Raw genomic sequence first — 18219 nt, forward strand, 5'->3', positions numbered from 1 at the left:
AGAGGAAGTTTAAGGCAAACTGAATAATGCTTTTCATTCATCTCCCCTTTTGGCAGAATACATGTATGATATTTATATTATGGTACATAAACTGAAAATAACTACCTTATCCTATTCATATAGAACTAACAATGATGTAACCAACGTTAGACACTTGTAACAGTTAACATAAGACACATAATAAAACATAAAACACAAAACATAATAATTCACTGAACAATAAACTAGTAAAGGCCCCTGTTTCCTATCATCCTGAGTTCTGAAAAGTATGGTACTGAGAATAATAAAGTGTTGGATCTGACAGGAGATGAAAAAGGAATACTAAAAAAGGAGGAAGATACGGGAGATGGGGAGAGAGATAACTCCCCAGCAATTGACAAATTTGAACCAACTCGTCAGCCTTCCACTTCCTCTTCTCAGTATCTTCCATTAATCAAAACTATTAATTAATAGTATCAGTCTATCTAGTTCTGCCGGCACCAACTTATAAGGATTAGCGTTCTGCTATAAACTTGTACTACCATTCACGATAGGGTGAAGCAAATTAAAAGTAACATACTAGCAGATTTGGTTTGTGATTTTCTCTGACTTAAAATCTGAGGATTTTTAAAGTTATTTGGGGTTACAGGCATATCTTGCTCCTAGGCTAGGTCAATGTACTGCGAAATGTGAGAGATACGACATTTATTTCATTAGTGAGATGTTTGATGTAGAGATTTTTCTGTTTTAATTTTAAAGCCAAAAAAAAAAAATAAATAGTTTGTCTTGGAAGATCGTTTTAATTTTTCTCGATGTTTTTAATTTACCAAATGCGGTTATATTGTCTGAAGTTTATACCAGTAGCTTCTGCAATGAATTTTAGATTGGCATTGGCTTATATTGTGGGCATCTTTTTATTTTAGGTCCTTATGGTGAATTTTCAAAATGTGTTTTCATTGTCCTCCTGAAGGCAAAAGCTCAGTTAGGTTCATGTTTGTGCTCGCATATATCTCATTATTTTGAATCTTTATTTGTTTCCCACTGTCAAATTTGTTGATAGAGTGGAATCACACCTGAATAATATAAATAACAATCATGGCTCATAAAATGATCTTAATTTGGCACGGCTATTTGTGTGTCAACTTTAACACTACTTACCCTATTGTATGATTGAAGGAGGTTTGCTAATCAAACGATTTTACTGTGGCAGCTAGCAACTTTTGTGTCTGTTTCAATGAGAAATTATTCCTTGCTGCATAATGTCACACTGACAGAATAAAAAATCTAATCTAATACTCCTCCGGTCCTTATTATAAGACCCCATTTGACTTTTTATTTGGTCCTAATTATAAGACCCTAATCCATTTTGTCTCTTATATTTATGCATTTTTTTCAAGATAATCCTTCTAATAATGATAGTTTTAGCCAATATACTTAATTAGCAAGGATATTTTAGGAATGACAACACTTATTTATTATAAATAACCAACTTAACTTACTTCCTTAATCTCCTCAAATAAGTCAATTGGGTCTTATAATTAGGACCGGAGGAGTATTAGAAATTAACAAGCAAGTCATATGACAGAACTCATCCGCTTCAAAATATTCTAACATGGATGCTCATGAAGCGAAAAATCAAGGATTGGTGGCTCAAAAGGCTGGTTGGTAGGTTTCTTTTGTTAATAGCATCATATTGTTGATTGCTCCAGTATCTCTTAAGACAGAAAATTATGAATCTAATGTGTATAAGGCCCATGCAATGGAGAAAAAGGAGGTTAAATTTATTGTGTTCTAGAAAGCATGTCTGCATACGAAAATATGTGTAAGTTCTCAAATGGCTAGGAAATCTACAAGAGTAGCTCTCTGTCTCAGTCTCAGTCTTTGCAATAGCAGAAGGGTGGTGAACAGACTCTTGCAGGTTTGTGTCAAACTTCATTTACCAATGGGTCAACAAATACAAGTGGCGAATTCCCAAATCGCAAGCCACATTTAATGTCGTGAAATAAATATCAGAAGTTGACTGTTCTTTTTTTTTTTTTTTTGGGGGGGCCTAATGCCCAATGTGCAGTTACGTCGAACTTTCTTTCTGAGGGAGTAGACTTCACGGCCATTGACCTCGTCGCATACACGCACCCAGTTTGAAAATGCACATCACAAGGGTCGCTGTGCAGGCCCTACCGCAGAAATTGTATGTTAGAAAATCCAATGAGGGATGAAAACTTTAGTCGGGTCTGTCATCGTTTTCATACTCTTTACAAGTCAAATTAGCTGTATAGAAAATATTTAATCGCCATAACATAACTCTTTCTCTCTGCAAGAGTCTACGAATAAGGGGGAAATCATCCGATTGAATCCGATCTAAGAAATGAATGATCCAGTGCGTAAAACACGCATGTAAAAGAAGAAGGGGGAAAAATTAAAAACAAAAAGAAATTGACTTTTTCAGTAATAATAATAGGAAAGGGCGGAGGCCATCGAAGTTTGACGGTGAGGAATTTAACAATTTTCAAATGCCATGACAAGCAGCCCCTATAGCTCAGTGGTAGAGCGTCAGTCTTGTAAACTGAAGGTCTGTAGTTCGATCCTGCATGGGGGCAAATTTTGTTTTTCTTCTGAAGCATCAGTATTCTGTATTCTTGTCCCTTTTTTTTTCCCGAGCGTATTATTATTCTCATCTGCAACATCATTCTGTTTCATTATGTATATCTCCGTTTCAACTTTCAAAAACAAGATCAGAAAGATGATACTTTGGGGAAAAAAATAAAATGAGAACTATTCTCTTTAAGAACTCAATGAAAATAAATGAAAGGATTAAACTAAGTTGTAATGTCTGATATTTTTGCTATCAGATATTTCAATTAAAAAAAAGACAAATCTATACTTTAATTAGATAATCATGTAACTAGATATAAACTAGAGATTTGTCATCATATGAAAGATCTATATGATTATCGCGTTTAAGTAAAAATTTTGATAAGATATACGATATCATTAGATTTTTTTTGGGTCAAATACTATATCATTATTCATTAGATAATTCTCACTTTCTTTTGTTGAAGATGATTTTTTTTTTTTTTGGGTTGAAACAATTGGTGAATGAGTAAAACAGTATGATCCGCCCTTTGATGGGCTGCAATTTTTTGCCAGGCCGGCCCTTGGAGGCGTCCTGCTGCTTGCCTGTAACAAATACGGCGTCGGTTTTGCCCTTAGCTCCTGAATTTTACCTTCATTAAAAGGGGTGATCCACTGATTGCGTCTGCGAATTCTGAGCTAAATCCTTCGACCTTCGTCTTCCCTTCGACCTTTGTCTATAATTATTCAAATTCGCTGCTTAAATGGCTAGCCTGATACACAAGATCTCCAGAAACTCAACGCCATCTTTTAGAGTACTATCAGCTATTAAACCGCCAACAATTCTGAGACGCACTGATTCTCCAATCCCCCTCGAAACCCTTCCGGGCACACGCTTACCGGATCCCACTAGCAGCGCAGCTTCCTTTTTGAGTCTTTCGGACTACAAGCCGAATTCTTCTCAAAGCTTGGGCTTCCAATTTTTTCCCTCTTTCCCGTTTGGGTTTTGCTGCAATCCCGTTGTTTCGGCTGAGTCCGAAAATTTTGGGGGGGCTGATACTCCGCGAATTGAGGATGATGATGCACGGACGATTTGGGCGGATAGTGTTAAGAGGAAGAGGAAGCGAAAAATGAACAAGCACAAGTACAAGAAGCTTAGGAAGCGCCTCCGCCGTAAGACTTGAATGGTCCGCTGTGCATACTGTGTTCTAACTACTAATTGGAAGGTTGTTTCACTTTTTTTAAATTTTTTGAGGCTCTTTTTTCGGAATATAATTTATTCCCTTTTCAGGGTAAGTTATTGACGATAAATTTGAGATATTTCAGCATTATTTTCTGTATGCTAGAGTGTCGCTTTATTTCTTCAGTATAGTAGCAACGAGAATCAATATTCACCATTCAACGTAGTGCATTCACCTCAGATCAACGCCTGTGTAGTTTGTGATTAAAATTGGATTGTGCATATTCTTCTGCTGGAAAATTCTTTATGCACTCAACCATTTGGGCAGATTTGTGTGTTAGCCTTTTTGCTGCACTGCGGTACCCAGAAATTTCCATATATAGACAAGTATGGAAGTAGCTATGCTAACAAGTAGTTTAGGCTGTGGAATGTGCCCAAGTAAAATGTTGACGCCATCCAATTTGAGCTTCAGTATCTGGTGGAAAATGGATGGGCTTTTTGTGAATAACATGCCTTTAAACTAAGAGGACGTTGAACTAACATTTTCAGTATTTTCGAGTGCATTCTATCACTCACGTAGATGTAGTCTATTGCTTTTTTGTATTTAAAATGTTGTTATGCTCACGGTACTGGCATAGACTTTGTAAAACGTTTGGAAGTTGATCAACCAGACTGGATGTTGAGAATCTGGGTGGCCTGACTCATAAATTATGGTTCAAAATGCATAATGGCTGAATAAAGAACAAGAACCTAGGCAAGGCTAGAAGAAGCAGCAGCGGCCGCCCAACGATGATAGAAAACCCTTTTTTCAGATAGGTGAACCATGTCTTATGTTTTAAGAATTCCCTGAAAAAATGGAGTATGCATGTTATTTGACTTCCAATATTGTGTTCTGTTGTGCATGCTCAGTGCTGGCTTCGTATGGTGCCTCCTTTATATTGCTGAACTTTGTACTATTTCTGATTAGGTAGGCCATACTCATAAGCTAACAAACCAATGTAAGGGTTAATTTAGCCAAGACTTTGTCATATTACATAACAATTCACTTTTATGTTCTGTGCATCCCTTTGGCCGATCGAATTCATTTGCGGTGGGCACTAAGCGGCCAGTTGGTGGATTTTCCCCCCCGGAAATAATGATTCAATCTCCAAATACAGTGAAACCCATCTCATCGATCTTCATAACAAAAATCTATTCAGGTTTTGGATCGAACCAATCCATTGACACATATAGTTCATGGTAGAAAATTGAATTATTTGGGCCCTGGAGGATTGACGAGCCGAACAGGCTCTTCTTCTTGCGCCAGACGCCTATAATTAACCGGAAAAACGAAGAAAAAATTCGAATGGAAGGGGTAGCAGTAGTGTATCAAAATCATATTGCCTTTCCTTTTATATGCCTCGCTCTTCCTATCACGTGGCTGAAACTTGTACGTGCAACACATTCTTTGGTTCGGTATAATGAGAGACTGGGAAAAAAAATATACTCCTCCGGTCCTTAATATAAGACCCAATTGTTGAGTTGGTTTTGATCCTAAATATAAGACCCATTTCTCATATTTATCAATTTTCTCTAAATTATCCTTATGGATACTCCACCAACCATAATCAAGTAGAAGAGGAAGATGGGTATTAAGAAAGATGATTATGGTATTTTAGGAAAAACTTGTCATATTTCTTATAATTAACTAACTTACTTAACTTTTTTAATTTAATCAAATTAGTTAAATGGGTCTTATATTAAGGACCAGAAGAGTATTATATTTGATTTGTATTCTCATGAAAGTAAGGAACAACGATGCTTACTCTGTTCCATGTTTTTATATTCTGCAAATAGTTTTGAGAAACTACCTTCAATACTTAAAATAAAAACTAGTTAATTAATTTAAATAAATTAAAAAAGTTAGTTAAATTAGTTATTTGTGATAAATAGGTATTGTCTTTCTTAGAATATCTTTATTAATCATGTGTAATTAGTTAGAACTGTCATTTGATGGAATATTTAACATGTGTAACTATTACAAAGGCTATTTTGAAAAAAATAGATAAATATAATAGATAAAGTGGATTGATGTCTTATATTTAAAATTAAATTTAAAGTCAAACTAACTTTTATACTACCTCTAGTCCTTAATATAAAAGTTAGTTGACTAATTTGAGTAGATTAAGAAAACTAGTTAAATTAGTTAATAGTAATAAATAAGTATTATATTTTCTAAAATATCCTTGATAATCAAATTTATTAGTTAAAACTATCATTATTACAAGAACTGTCTTGGAAAAAAAATAGATAAATATGAGAGACAAAGTAGATTAGGGTCTTATATTTAAGATTAAAATAAAAGTCAAATAAAATTTTATATTAATAACTGGAGGTAGGATTAAGGATAGGATGTAGTATTCTTTATGACGTTTTAATCATTTGCCAAAGAATTTCACAGATAAACAAAAGAAAATCACACAAATTCTATTCTTTTTTAACGGAGGTCGGTCATTCTGGGCGGTGGTCGGATGGCGTCGTGATATAGTTGGCGGTAAATGAGAATAAAAACAGCTTTAAACTACTTTTATTTATTTAACTATTCTAAAGACGCTAAAAGCACATGAATACTAAGTTTAAAGAATGGGTAAACAAGAGGCGCATATCCAAACAAGGCTTTATTTTTATATTCATAAAAACAGGATAACAGGTTTTTTTTTTTAAGTTTAAATTAAACAAGCATGGATGTTATTTTGATCCCTTTTAGCATCTGTTTGGTACGGGAAAAATGGAAGGAAATAAATAGAAGAAAAAATTTAATGAATTCAATTTTAAAAAATTAATAATATGAGATTGAAAGGTTTAATTAATTTTTTACTCTTTTATCTTACATATTTTTCTATTAAATTTTATAACACCACTTTTCTAATTGTTGAAGGAATTAATCTCATTAAATTTTTTCCTCCCCATTCCTTCATTTCTCCAGTACCAAACAAATAGTTAGGCACATTTCCCTCCCTGAAGTCGTAAAAGCTAAAGAAAGGGAGACGCATGGAGGGGCCATTTGAATTTAAAATTTCTTGCTTGTTTGATTTCCCAATGTTAATGCTGTCATTCCCTCTCCTTTACAAGAGCACCTTTGAATAATTAGAGTAATTGGATCCAATTATTAATTCATTCAGTCGGTGTGCTGAAGACGTCTTTTTCCATTGCTTTTTCAATTTCAACTACATAGATCTCTGTAGTGTTGGACCAAAGTCATAGATTGGGATACCATGCAATACGCTTGTGCTTTTTGTCAACAAATGTTCAAACTGAATGTACGAGGAATCACAGATAATGGCCTCCAAATCGTCACATTCACCTCTGAGATTTTGGAAAATGAAGAAATAATAAGTTTAAGTAATAGGTCTCTCCCTTGTCAAAAGAAAAATAGATATGATTATTTTGCTAGCTCACTCTGACTGAATATGCCGGATGGTTAGCGAAAAAGCATTTTAGTTCCTATTTACAAGAATAAAAGAGACATTTGAAACTATGCAAGCTATAAAGGGATAAAACTTATGAGCCATATGATGAAGTTGTGGGAAAAAGTGATTGAACATAAGTTGAGGTTGGAGGCTTCTATTTCGGAGAACCAATTTGGATTTATACCAAGAAGATCTACAATTGAAGCAATCTATATTTACAAAAAGGGTTAATGGAAAGATATAGGAGTAAAAGAAGGGATTTATATATGATTTTTATTGACTTGAAAAAAGCTTATGATCGTGTGCCAGGAGAAGTACTTTGGAAAGCTTTAGAAAAGAAAGGTGTACGGATTGCTTATATCAAAACCATATAAGATATGTATGAGAGGGTAACTACTAGTGTAAGAATGCCTAGAGGTAAAACAAAAGACTTCCCTATTAAGGTTGGCCTACACTAGGGATCTTCTTTGAGTCCTTACTTGTTTAAAATTGTTCTAGACGTACTAACCGAATTTATTCAAGAAAGAATCCCTAAGTCTATGCTCTTCACAAATGGCATAGTCTTCATGGCAGAATCAAAAGAAGACATTAACTCTATATTAGAGTTATGGAGAAAGACTTTGGAGTTGAAAGGTTTTTGCTTGAGTAGGAACAAAACAGAATATATGCATTGTAATTTTGGGACGAAGCAAGGCAGTGGTGATTTGGAGGTAAAGATGAGGGATTAAATCATTTCTCGAGTATCAAAATTTAAATACTTAGGATCTATTATACATGAGAATGGTAAAATTGATGGAAACGTTTCTCACAGAATACAAGCTAGCTGGTTAAAGTGGACGAAAGCTACAGGAGTTATTTGCAATAAGAAGGTACCTGAGAAGTTTAAAGGAAAATTTTATCAGGTTACTATAAGACTAGCTATGTTGTACAGCGGTGAATGTTAGGCAATAAAGGGAAATGAAGATGTTGAGATGAATGTGTGGTCATACAAGAAAAAATAATATTCTAAATGAAAATATTAAAGTAAGAGTTGGTGTGGCATCTATCCAAGAGAAAATGGTTAAACACCACTTAAGACTGTTTGGACATATGCAAAGAAGGCTATTGGAGGCCCTGGTGAGGAGGGTAAATCAGATAGTATGGAGTTCCATAAAAAAGGGCAAAGGAAGACTAAGAAGAATGCTCAATAAGGTTATTGAACGAAACCCGTTAGTCAATAACATATCTAAGGACTGGGTTGTTGACAACGTACAAAGGCATCGTGTGATTTATATAACTGACTCCACTTAGTGGGATAAGGCTTATTGCTATTGTTGTTGTTTTGTCTCTATTTGCCTATAAAGTAGAACTCTAATCCATATTATGTGGACCCATAATCCCAGATCTTTTCAAATAATCAATGTCTACCGTAGAAGAGATAGAGAGGATCCATAAATTTATTAGGACGGAAGCATATGTATTTATGCTTGATTCACTGATGACGCACTATAACAGACACAAAAATACCACCTATAAACATGCACTGTAACTGCATAATCTTGTCCAAATCAAGAGGCCACTTTTGCTTTTGTTTTATACCCAGTTGCAAGCAAAGTACATGTTCAATAAGACTTTATTCCACGTCCTCTCATTATACAAGTCTTGCTCCTTAGCGCTACCTCACACACACGTACACATAAAAACCAAACACTACTTATATTCTGTGTTCTGATAACATCAAGTGTTGAGGACGATATGGCAAGCAACCACCCTCGCCAACTGGCAGCGATTCCCCCCAGTAAGATGAAGCAGAGAAGACAACGTAGGATGTTTTCAACCTCGGACAACACTGCCATGATGAAGCAAGCTCAAGCCACTCATGCCTCTGATGGTCGTGAAGTTGATGTCAAGCCTGTTCTCCAAATCATAGAGGAAATCTTGATTAATGTCATTGGTAGTGCCGTTGATGGTGATGTTGATGTATTATTTACCATTTTGTGTTTTTATGTCCATTTTTATCATTTCTGTGTTATAATCAAATAGTAAACTAAGCATCTAGCTGTGTGGTGTATTTTGTTCATAGGGGAAAAGAGAACATGCTGATCCTATGGAGAAGGCTGCTATTTTTGCTCAGTTGGACATGCTTGATACCTTGTCCTTTATCATATACAAAATTTCCTGCGAGGTTGTTTTCTTATGCCAAAATGTGCAAAACTTTAACCAAAGTTATGTTTATTTATTACTATCGTTAAGGTTGAATGGATTTTCTAAAAAAAGAACTGACAATTTTCCCTCCCCTATTTTCTTTTCTTGCTTTTCCCGAGGGCAAATAATATATACTTATCTTGACGACTACGGTAATTTCTTTAAGTATATACCCTTACTATGAAAATACTTCTACAAGCATTAATAGTTCTGTAACTCGCCATTCAGTGTGATAATAACGTTAATTTTCTGCCTCTAAACGAACATAGGAGAGTGAAAAGTTACTGTGAAAACGGATTGCATGACTATAAATGTATATTGGCGGTTATGTTACCGGTGCCAAAGAGGTGGAGATGTACATATGACAACCATGGGGATCCTAAACATGTTGTCTAGCTCTTCATGGCATGCAAAAGTAGTGCTAACTTTATTAGCCTTCGCTGTTAACTTTGGAGAATTTTGGCTCGTTGCTCAATTGGGTGCTACAAATACACTTACTAAATCTGTGGCACTGCTCAAGCAACTCCTTGATCTCGTAGGGAACTATGACTATTTGAAGCAGCAATTTGATACACTGATCAAGCTAGTGAAGGCGATTCTGGATGTGACTAGATGTATCATTGAGTTCAAAGATCTACCCTCTGAGTACATTTCAGAGGACACTCCAACATCCGATGCCAGTGCTCATATTCCTGTTACCACCTATTGGACCATCCGAAGTATCGTGGCTTGTTCTTCGCAGATTGCAAGTCTTGTAGGATTGAGGAACGAGTAAGTTTGGAAGCTCTTACACTCCATTCCCTTACTTTAATCAAGAAGTGACTAATAAGCTGTGTTTTTTTAATGGTTATAATGATTATAGGTAGGGATCAACCCCCACGGAGGAATGGGAACTGTCAAGCTTGGCACATAAGATGAGTAGTATATATGAGCATCTTCAGAATCAACTGGCCATCTGCTACTAATACATAGGTGAGAATATCAGAATTAGCATTTTAGTGCAAGAATCTTTAATCTGAATTAACATAATATGGTTTATAAGAATATCTATGGAAGTGCAGATGAGAAGAGGCACATCGAGGCCTTTCGCAATTTGGTTCGTCTTTTTGAGACAGCCCACGTAGACAGCATGAAAATTTTCAGGGCATTGATATACGCCAAGGAAGATCCACCCTCTCGTAGATGGTTCTACCAAAACAAGGGTTGGCTCTAAATTCCTGTACTTTTACTGTTCTACATATGCATCTTAAACCCCTATCATTATTCTAAAACATTTCATTGGTTAAATTTGAGGTTAGTCTCGAGGTGCTGAGAAGGAAGCATGTGTTGCTGCTGATATCAGATCTTGATCTCTCACAAGAAGAGATCATAATAATTGATAACTTGTACAAAGATGCAAGAGCAAGGATTGTGATGTACTACGAAATGGTGTGGATTCCGGTCTTGGACAAAGCGACCTGGAATGATTTGGCTCGACAGAAGTTTAAACATTTACAAGCATTAATGCCATGGTACAGGGTGAGGGACCCGCTGATTATTGAATCATATGTGATAAAGTATATCAGAGAGGCGTGGAATTTCATAAAGAGAGCTATCTTAGTGGCCCTTGATCTGAAAGGCAGGCTATGCTCTCCCAGTGCCCTCCACATGTACTGGATTTGGGGCAACTTGGCCTTTCCCTTTACCCGTGAGAAAGAAGAATCCTTGTGGAAGTCAGAAATCTGGAGCCTTGAGCTGCTTGTTGATGGCATTGATCCTACAGTTCTAGAATGGGTAAGTCTTCATGCACCTTCACCTGATGGCTTGAATTCGAAGAACAACCTTCTTACTGACGTATAGATATTATTGTGATTGAATTGTGTACCAAATGAAAGAAAGGAAATACATATGCCTGAATGGAGGTGAAGATCTTGATTGGATTCAAACATTCACAAGCACTGCAATGAGTGTGGCGAGAGCTAACAACCTGTCATTGGAGATGGTTTATGTGGGGAAGAACAACACCAAAGACAGGATGCTAAGAATGATCAACACGTTTGCCACCAGAAAGTTCAGCTACTTCTGGCCGAACGTCACATCCATATGGTTCTTCTGGACGAGACTAGAGAGCATGTTATACCCAAAACAACAGCACAGGAAAACAGTGGAGCACGACCAGATTTTAAGTGAAGTGATGTCGGTGCTGAGCTTCGACCGCAGTGATCAGGGGTGGACCATATTCTGCAGAGAAGCACATGAAATGGCGAGAGCCAAGGGAGACGCGGTGCTAGCATGCCTGATAGAGATCAAGAATTGGAAGGAAAGTGCAATAAGAGAAGGATTCATTCCAGCCATGAATGAATATCTAAAGCAGCTTCACCAGCCAATGCACTGTTATCGCCTCATACTTCCGGGCAGCACTAAGGAAATTCCAGAGAATGTGGTGTGTGCTGAATGTGGGCGTCCAATGGAGACGTACTTCGTGTATTGCTGTTGCGTGGAGTAAGAGGCACAGAACATTATATAAAGGCGTTATATATACATATGTGTATATATATGTTGCTTGGCGAAATAATGTGCTTGGTTTGAGAGCTAGTGGGAGCAGTATTCTGAGCTTGAATCGTTGTGGTTGGTGTAGTTAGCTAGGAATGATGAAGATGTGAGGTTGAAGAAGGATGATGTTTGTGTGTTTGGCTTTAAGGGCCCCAAGCGTGTAGGTTTGGTACTGAAATAAAATACTTGGAATGTGCATTTTCACTATTTTCTCATTCTTTCTAAACGCCTTCTTCTCGTTATCTATTGTAAATTTTATTTAGAAATATTAAATCCACCCTTATATATGTTCGTTGTAGTTTCTTTCACACTAAACTTTAGAGGATCCATTCTTGTTGAATCCAAGCGGACGGTGTTCTTGCATAAGAAGGGGAATAAAACAATATGACATCATCTTATTTTTATTTTTGTTAAATCTTTTTCTTGTTAAACAGCTGAAGTGTTGGTCCCGGCGGCTGGGCCCAAAAAGGTCGAAACCATGTGGTTGGCATATAACAGCTTCCGTATTTAACGTAAGATCTTATTTAATTTTTATTTTAATTTTAAATGTAAAATTTTAATTTATTTTGTCTTTTATATTTATATTTTTTTTTCAATGGTCCTTCTAATAATAGTAGTTCTAACTAATACACTTGATTAGTAAGAATATTTTAGAAAAGACAACACCTATTTATTACAAATAAATAATTTAATTTATTTTCTAATCTACTCAAATTAATTAACTAGCTGTTATATTTAGAATCAAAGGTAATATATATGCAAACAATAAATAGTAGAAGGCATACTCCTTATAACCTGCTTTTGGGTAGAAGGGCTAGTCTTTTGTAACACAAAAATTAAGATTCAAATCTCTATTAAGAAAATGTTTAAATTTAGTATTCAAAATAGGATTATGCTTCTTATAAGAGAATGACTGTATCAACCAAAAAAAAAAAAAACAACATCAATACCTTTTGTAATACAAAAATTCATCAAATCATTTTTACCAGTGAAATTTTGTGGGTTATTTTTTTCTCAGTTTTTTCTAAAACTTGTTCTATTTTAACTCATCTTTTATCTTTTTTCCCTCGTTTTTCTAAAGACTAACCGTGATTCACACACAATTTTTTTGTGACTTTTAAGGAGTGTTTCGTTTACCTAAAAAACACTTTTAAAAAGTGCTTTTAAGTAAATTGAGATAAAATTTTTGTATAACATATTTAGGCTCCGTTTGGGTGACACCCCAAACCATGGTTTGGGGACCCAAACCATGGTTTGGGTGATAAGTCACCCAAACACTCCCTCCAAAAACCAAAACCATGGTTTTGACTCCAAAACCATGGTTTTGAAAAAAGCAAAATTTTTTTGCTTTTGGAGAAAAAAGGGAGAGTGTGAGGGCTTATATGATATGTATCTTGTTATTTTTTTTATAAACATATTTTTTATAAATATATTTAATCTTACATTTTATAAATATATATACACATTAATTATTTATTAATTATATTGTCTTATGTATTATTAATTATGTTGGTAAAAAACATATTATTAATAATTTTATTCCTTCAAATTAAAATATATCATAAAATCTATTTTTTCTGTAATTATCATATTAACTTATGTCTTTTTTTTTAGTAATTTGTATATATAAAAAATGCTTCTGATAACAGCTATCCAAACACTCTCACTTCTCAGAATCACTTTTTTACAAAATCTATTCTTCACAGAATCTATTTTTCCCAGAATCTATTCTCCAGAATCACTTTTTCAAACCACGGTTTGGTTTCATCCAAACACACCCTTATTTCGTATACAGTAAAATTACTTTTAAAATAATATTTGGTTTCCACTCAAACAGTCCATGAGTCTTATTTTGAGGCTTAGGGGGTGTTTAGATATCCCAATAAAGACTTTTTAAAAGAAAAAATTCACAAATTAAGACAAACTCTTTTACATATTTATTTCATATATCGTAAAATCACTTTTAAAATCATGATTTAGTTTTCATTCAAATATCTCTCCACAAGTCATTAGGCCTGTGGTTTTGGACCAAATGAGAACATACAAGGTAATAACTAAGAAGGTTCATAAGAGAGGTTGAATGAAGCTGGGTCTAGCCTTTGGTATGAATATAAAATGAGAACATTGAACCTTGAAAGCACGCTAGCCTTTTTGTTGCTTTGGTTGACTGGTATGTGACCCAGTTCAAGGAAGAAACGAACTTTCCAGGTAATTATCTGTGTTTTGCATTTGCATCTTTTTTTAATTTCCTTTTAAAAAATATACGAATATGGATGCCTTTTTCCTTATTTTTCTTTATTATACACCACTAAGCGAAAAAGCAAAACTATAAAGTGATCAACTATATAGCACTATACTACTTGTAATGTAATAATCAATATACTATGGCTAATAGAGCAAGATGAATGAGTCATGAATATCTTCGTCGTGTGACACGTGCAGGAAAAAAACAATTTCATATTTAATATTTTGCTCTTCACGAAAAATTGTAAGAATTGTGAATGGCAGAAACACGCATTATCATGAGCACAATAACACGATAAAAATGACCCTGCTAAAGTCGAGAATATAAATAAATTTGTCCGATAATTTTGCATATAATAACCAATATACTCATTCAGTCCTTAATATAAGATTATTTAACTAATTTGATTAAATTAAAAAAATTAGATAAGTTAATTAATTATAGAAAATATAACATGTTTTTTCTAAAATATTATAATCATATTCATTAATATCCTCTTTCCCTCTTCTGTTGAATTATGGTTGAGAGAATATTCATAAGAGTAATTTAGAAAAAATTAATAAATATGAGAAATACGTTTTATATTTATTATCAAAATCAGCTCAATAATTAAGTCCTATATTAAAAACCGAATAAGTATTATATCTATCCAACTAACCTTTTGGCAAAAAAAAAAAAAACTAACCTCAAATTTTGTCAAAACATAACATATACTCTGATTTTTTTCATCCACATTCAAAAAACTTGAAAGACGTCGAGAAATCCTTAGATACAATCAGTATACCACATCAACTAAACTCCCATCAATAAAAATGCAACAACTCATTTAGTTTTAATATATGTCAATTATTTAATTTACATTTTTTTTAACGAAAAAAGTGTGTGGTAATATAATACCCCAACATCGCATGAGATCGGACTCTCCATCCTTCCCCATCCTTGGGCCGTGTCCACAGCCTCTCTTCAAGGAAAGCTTGCGGAATAGTTTGTCTCTCTTAAATTTTCTTCTCAGGTGTCGGGGACGATGGCCAATTAGTGCTGTGCTGGTTGCTTCTTTTTCAGAAAGCCATTCATGGGTTTCTGTGAGAATCTTAGGCTCACACTCCATACTTCCGCGACCCATTAGGCTAAAACTCAGTTTGGTCTATTTTAGTACTCTTCCGGTCCTTAATATAAGACTCAATTCTTGAGTTGGTTTTGGTCCTAAATATAAGACCCATTTCTCATATTTATCAATTTTCTTTAAATTACTCCTATGAATACTCCCTCAACCATAATCAAATAGAAGAGGAAGAGGGGTATTAAAAAAGATGATTATGTTGTTTTAGGAAAAATGTGTCATTTTTCTTAGGGAAAACCATATTGAAGGTACCTATACTTTCTCTCAATTTTTAATTTGGTACCTATGTGTTTTTTTCCCTTTAATTAAACATTTAATTTTATCTTTTTAGCAACATTAGCTCTTATAACTTTGTTCTATTGATATTTTTAGTTTCTACATAAGGATTAATGATGTTAATAGAGGAAAAATAAAGATTTAGTTCAGAACAAAAAACACATAGGTACCAAATTGAAAATTAAAAAAAAGTATAGATACCTCCAATATGGTTTTCCCTTTTTCTTATAATTAACTAACTTACCTAATTTCCTTAATCTAATCAAATTAGTTAAATGGGTCTTATATTAAGGATCGGAGGAGTATAAATTTAGAATCTGCAGAGATCATTTTCGACTTGACACTAATTCTATTAAAATTAGTGAGGTCGATTTTAATTCATGCAAAGGCCAGTTAGGTTACAACAAAGACTTGTTGACTTGAAGAGTTGACTGAGGAAAGGAGCGTTGTGTTAACCCAACTAATTTAATTCTCAAACCAATCAAATTCTTTGATTATTCCACCTCCGTCAATTTTTTGAACCCCACTTCTACTCCGGCCGTTCCATTTACGCTCTGCCGACGCGTTCAAATAAAATACTTCCTCCTGTCATAATTCTAGACAAACGAAGTCTTGTTATTAAGACTGAAAAGTAGTGAATTAATTTGACTGATTTATCCCCGTACCTCCCCCAAAATACCAATTTCTTCCTAGCGACAATGATATGCCGTCGTCACTCGTCAGGACATTCACATTGTTTTTTTGAATTGAATTTAACTTTTTAGTGATTTGATTTTACACATGAGACTTTTATTTCTATTATTTATTATTTTGCTCTAAATTCATTTATATAAGTTATAAGTTAATATATAATATAGTGTTATATATGTAAACATTGAATTGAAGGAGATCATATCATATCTATTATAATTTATTTATTTATTTAACTCTCTTAATTTATTCAAATTAGTAATTTGTTATTATATTATCAATCAAAGAGAATATTATTTACCACTATTAATTAGAGAGCTTTTTTTTTTAAAAAAAAAAAAGTTCATTGGGAATATCCTTTCGGACATTTTTGTTTGGTATGTGTTACAAAAGAGCTTAACTTGGCTATGCATTGTTGTATTGGATTTGGCCATCCTTTACTTACACATTTATAATTATCAAGAGGATTATTGATGATGACTCCTGCTTCATAACCTTATGTTAAACCTGTTTTCTCCTACTAACTTTATCAAAAGGAAACACAGCCAACTTTAACCCTGTGTTTGGTGGAAAGAGAATGAAAGGAAAGAAAGTTGAGAAAAACTTTAATAAACTTAATTTAAAAAGTAAAAAAAAAAAAACCATTTCTCTCATGCCAAGAAGACCTTAAAGTATCGTAGACAACACTTTGTGGCTTTACACAGTGGCGTATTTTTGTGTTTTGCTCCACTTTACATTTTATTGGGCACACAAATATCTAATCAAAATTACACATTATTCCCTTGGTCACCCTTATTTCTCCATATATGAACTGCTAACACTGTCCATTATTTAAAGCAGGCTAGCTTTTATTTTGTTTGGTATATACTGCTGCATAGTATTAGTCAATTTTTTTTAAATATTGTAGCTATTATTATTTATTACCGCAAAAATTATCATAAGAAATGCACTATGCATCCTCAACTCAGAAACACAATTGCCTTTTAATTGAGTGAAAAAGTTATCGCTTCATTTTCTGGAAGAAAATAGATAAAGAAACTTCATATTTTAAATGAAGTTGAAAAGTTTAAAACAATAATAGATTATTGTTTTTATTTAAACAAAACATTACTACCTATTAAAGAAAACCTGTCCCTTAGCCGATGCCTTTTTCGCTGAAATAATGGAGTTTTATGATCTTAAGAATCCTTTCTATTAAAATGCCGACATAGAAAGTGCCGGTATCATCACTCCTTAATTATGGAACATTTTCTTACAAAAAAATAACCTCAAATGCAAGATAATCTGTAGCTTTGTTTTCCCCACGATATATGCTATATTCATATAGTTGGCTTGTTTGGATTAATATTAATATAAAAGTGATTTTAATAAATCAAAGTTGAGATAAAAGTTGATTGGTGTAATGTGTCATTTATATTTGGATAAACTTTTATGAAAAAATATTGATTTTAAAAAGGTTTGAATAAATAATATATTAAAAATTTAATTTCAGAAAGTTCAAATTAAAAATAGGACTTGACTTTAGTTTCACTGTTGTTCGCAAAAAAAATTTAAAATAGCTTTTATTCAGAAAGCAAATTGCCGCTAAAAACATGTTAAGCATCCTTTTTTTCTCATTCAATTAGTTTTTTGTTTTTTAATCTCAACTGATCCGTGAAGCTTCATAAGGCTATGCCAAACATGCATCGTAACAAGACAAAAGGGCGTCACACACATGTATATCACTACACAAGTCTCTAATTATCACGATATGATAGGAATATACTTATAATTAGTGTTAAGTCATGCTCGTCCACAGAAAACATAACAGCTTCAAGATTCTTTGATAAAAAATTAAACAAACATAAAGCGCATTAATTGGCTGAACAACTTTTTTACACAAATTTAATAAAATCTTGCAAAGCATGTATTAATAGGTTGAAAACAAAAAATGATATTAAAGAGCCGGTCTTTATCTTTACTATGTTAAAAAGCCACAGTCATTAGCTCTTTT

General features: G+C 33.8%; 1 non-coding gene and 1 pseudogene across 1 annotated transcript; both read left to right on the forward strand.

Moving 5' to 3' along the window:
* The first annotated feature begins 2504 nt into the window (after nucleotides 1–2504).
* TRNAT-UGU (transfer RNA threonine (anticodon UGU)) lies at nucleotides 2505–2576 on the forward strand. The gene has a single exon. It is a non-coding gene; the product is annotated as a tRNA-Thr (tRNA).
* A 6337-nt stretch (nucleotides 2577–8913) lies between these two features.
* Nucleotides 8914–11848, forward strand: LOC114751373 (protein SIEVE ELEMENT OCCLUSION B-like; annotated as a pseudogene).
* Nucleotides 11849–18219: the final 6371 nt, after the last annotated feature.

Source organism: Neltuma alba, unplaced genomic scaffold, assembly GCF_004799145.2.
Source record: "Neltuma alba isolate B1F8T4 unplaced genomic scaffold, ASM479914v2 tig00006885_pilon, whole genome shotgun sequence".
NCBI classification, from domain to species: Eukaryota; Viridiplantae; Streptophyta; class Magnoliopsida; order Fabales; family Fabaceae; genus Neltuma; species Neltuma alba.